Source organism: Camelus ferus, chromosome 35, assembly GCF_009834535.1.
Source record: "Camelus ferus isolate YT-003-E chromosome 35, BCGSAC_Cfer_1.0, whole genome shotgun sequence".
NCBI lineage: Eukaryota > Metazoa > Chordata > Mammalia > Artiodactyla > Camelidae > Camelus > Camelus ferus.
Window position 1 is genome coordinate 16,692,281 of NC_045730.1, and position 3,808 is coordinate 16,696,088.

The 3,808-nt window shown below is 45.1% G+C and overlaps 1 pseudogene; it reads left to right on the forward strand.

The window, feature by feature from the left end:
• Nucleotides 1-2,285: 2,285 nt before the first annotated feature.
• Nucleotides 2,286-3,585, forward strand: LOC102516249 (annotated as a pseudogene).
• The last annotated feature ends 223 nt before the right edge of the window (nucleotides 3,586-3,808 follow it).

Below are 3,808 nucleotides of genomic sequence, written 5' to 3' on the forward strand. Positions count from 1 at the left end.
GATATATGTATCTTTTTAAATTAATTCTTATTTTGTGGTTGGCTTTATTCCTTTGATAACTATGTAAGTTTAAAAAGCTAAAGCTCTAAACATTCTTAGAAACAGTGAACAGTACATACATGTAAATTTAAAAATATATGTGCAGTAAAAAAAATGATCTATCAAGCCATGAAAGACATAGAAGAAACTTAAAAAGACATATTATTAAATGAAAGAAGCCAGTCTGAAAAGGCTACAAACTATACGACTCCAACCAAATGACATTCTGGAAAAGCCACAGCTACAGAAACAATAAAAAGATCATGGTTTCTAGGGGTTTGGGGAGCAGAAGGGAGGGAAGAATGAATAGATGGAGCACAAGGGATATTTAGGGCAATGAAATTACTCTGTATGATACTACAGTGGTGGCTATATGTCATTATGCATTTGTCAAAGCCCATAGAATGTACAACATCAAGAGTAAACCCTACTGTAAACTATGGAATTTGGTAGATAATAATGTGCCCATGTTGGTTCAATGATTATACCAAATATGCCTTACTGATGAGGGATGTTGAGGGTAGGGGAGTATATATGTGTGGGTGGGGAGGGCTATGTGGAAACTGTATTTTCTGCTCAATTCTGCTGTAAACCTTAAACTGCTCTAAAAAAATAAAGTCTATCAGAAAAAAAAAAGGTGGAAAGCATTCCCTTTTCCTACGCTCTGATACAGTTTGTGTATGATTTGTATCATCTCTTCCTTAAATGTTTAGAATAAGTCACTAATAAAACGATATGTCTTGGATTTTTCTTTGTTGGGAGGTTTTAAATGATAGACTCCAATTATGTATATATAATACTACTTAGTTTTTCTATTGCTTATTCTATCAGTTTCAGTAAGCTTTGTTTTTCAAGGTACCTGTCTGTGTCATCTTGTTTGTTGACTTTATTTGGTAGACAGTTGTTTACATTGTTCTGCTAGCATATTTCTATTATTTATAAGGTCTAGAGTTAGCTTTCCTTTTTATTTTTCATATTGGTTGTGCCTTCTCTTTTTTCTCTCTCCTATTTTTTTTCCTTGATCTGTTCTTGCCAGAGATTAATACATTTTATTCGTCTTTTAAAAAAATTACTACAGTTCTGCTGATAAGTTCTCTCCAAAAATATCTTTATTCCATAACAATTTGAGAATGGCTTTTTAAAACTAAATATAGTGTTTGAGGTTTTCAGGTATTTTCTTTCATCACCAAGAAGATGACATTTCACTGAATTACAGCTTCCATTGTTCCTGCCTTGAGGTCAGCTGTCAGTCTTATTGTTGCTTCTTTGAGGTTTTTCTTTATCACCCTCCAGCTGCCTTTTGGTATTTCCCTTTGGATTTGCTTTTTCATAAGTTTTATTGTGTTGAGCTTATATCTGGTTTCCTTCATATTTACCCTGATTGAGGATCACAATGCCTCTGGAGCCTGATATCATTTTTAAACAGAAACATAGGAACTTGTTTTGCTTTCTTTCAAATTGCTCTGGTTTTAAGGGTGATAAATAATCAAACATTTCCCCCCTCCATATATAAATTCAGGAAGAAATTAAGAATGCATATAGTAATTAGAGACATGAGATCAAAATATTAACCTTATTTCTAGTAAGTCAAGGGTTGAGAGAAAAGAAAACTAATTTAAGACTATAAGCAACTCTCTAATAACTACCTGAAGGCTAGACATCAGGACAGTTTTTCCAAGGGAGAATTTTCACCTGCAGAGCAAACACCTTTCCTCCAAATTGCTGCCTAACACTTATTGGACCACAATGATGAGGAAAGAGGGAAATGATCCCATAATCAGAAAGGTGGAGCATGTGTGCTTACTTCATGGAAAACTGCGGGAGAAACCAATAAACCTCTGTAGACAAGCCAAAAAAAAAAAAAAAAAGGAAGGAGCCAAGTGATACAGATTCAGTTTATTCTTCCAGTCTCATTGATCGGGTAAATCAAATCCTGCCTCAGATGAAGGGACAGAGAATTATTCCTCCCATAATTTTCCCTCCTAAGGAATTAGGTTAAAAATACCCTTACTCCATGGAAATAAGCTGCCCGGGATAAGCACTTGTGAAATAATATGTACACTAACAAGCATTTTTTTCTATATGGTCCTTACCCAAAAGTTAAGTGAATTTTTTAATATATACCTTAGATTCTGTAGAAATTCCTAAAGATGTGATCCAAAATCCTTTAACTTGTGAAAACTTACAAAATCAAATACAAATATATTCATATTTCAATTGAAAAAGAACTCATGGCGTAGGCCGGGGAGGCCTAGCCGGCCAGGCTGGGAGCTCGAGCCCCATGCGCTGCCGCCTCCCCCCACGATGTTCCCCTCCCGGAGGAAAGCGGCGCAGCTGCTCTGGGAGGACGGCAGGTCCAGGTTGATCCCCAGCAGCCTCCCCCGGAAATGCTCCGTCTTCCATCTCTTCGTCGCCTGTCTGTTACTGGGCTTCCTCTCCCTGCTCTGGCTGCAGCTCAGCTGCTCTGGGGACGTGGCCGGGGCGGCCAGGGGACAAGGGCAGGAGAGCCCGGGCCCATAGCGGGCCTGCCCGCCAGAGCCGCCCCGCGAGCAGTGGGAAGAAGATGAGTCCTGGGGCCCCCACAGCCTGGCAGTGCTGGTGCCCTTCCGAGAACGCTTCGAGGAGCTCCTGGTCTTAGTGCCGCACGTGCACCGCTTCCTGAGCAGGAAGAAGAGCCAGCACCACATCTACGTGCTCAACCAGGCGGACCACTTCAGCTTCAGCCCGGCGGCGCTCATCAACGCGGGCTTCCTGGAGAGCGGCAGCAGCACGGACTACATCGCCATGAACCACGTGTTCCTGCTCCCTCTCAGCGAGGAGCTAGACTATGGCTTCCCCGAGGCCGGGCCCTTCCACGTGGCCTCCCCGGAGCTCCACCCGCTCTACCACTAGAAGACCCACGTCGGTGGCATCCTGCAGCTCTCCAAGCAGCACTACCAGCTGTGCAACGGGATGTCCAACCGCTTCTGGGGCTGGGGCCGTGAGGATGACGAGTTCTACCCGCGCATCAAAGAAGCAGGGCTCCAGCTTTTCTGCCCCTTGGGAATCACAACCCAGTACAAGACATTTCGCCACCTGCATGACCCACCCTGGAGGAAGAGGGACCAGAAGCCCATCGCGGCTCAGAAACAGGAGCAGTTCAAGGTGGACCGGGAGGGAGGCCTGAGCACCGTGAAGTACCGTGTGAATTCCCGTACGGCCCTGTCCGTGGGTGGGGTGGGGCCCCCTGCGCTGTTCTCAACATCATGTTGGACTGTGACAAGGCTGCCAACCCTTGGTGTACATTTGGCTGAGGTCGCTGGACAGTAAGGAATCCTGTGCCTACAGGCCACACTGTTCCTCAGGCCCAGGACAAAGCCTCAGGCTTCAGGCCCAGCTCCAGTAGGACGTGGCATGGCCTGAAGTAGCGGACAGCAAGCCACGTGTTTGCAGCAGCCCCACCCCCAAGGCAGGCTTGAGCTAGGACAGGATACACACAGGGTACTTGCGACGCTGCTAGCAATAAACAGTGATAGGGAGCAGCTGGGATGTGGCTGCTAACTGGAACTCTCCGACCTGCCTTCCTGCTTGCCCAGCCCTGCCCTCCATAATGTGCTGAGATCTGGGGGCTTTTGTTCCTTCCCCTGGACCTCCTTATGCCGAGATACAGTTTAGAAGCCAGGCTGCTGACATGGGTGGCCAGGGCCATCAGGAGAATTAAAACTGCAGAGACCATCATGCAAGCCCCACCAGAAGGGAGCAGTGAGACCAGTTCTAGCTGGTGGTCACT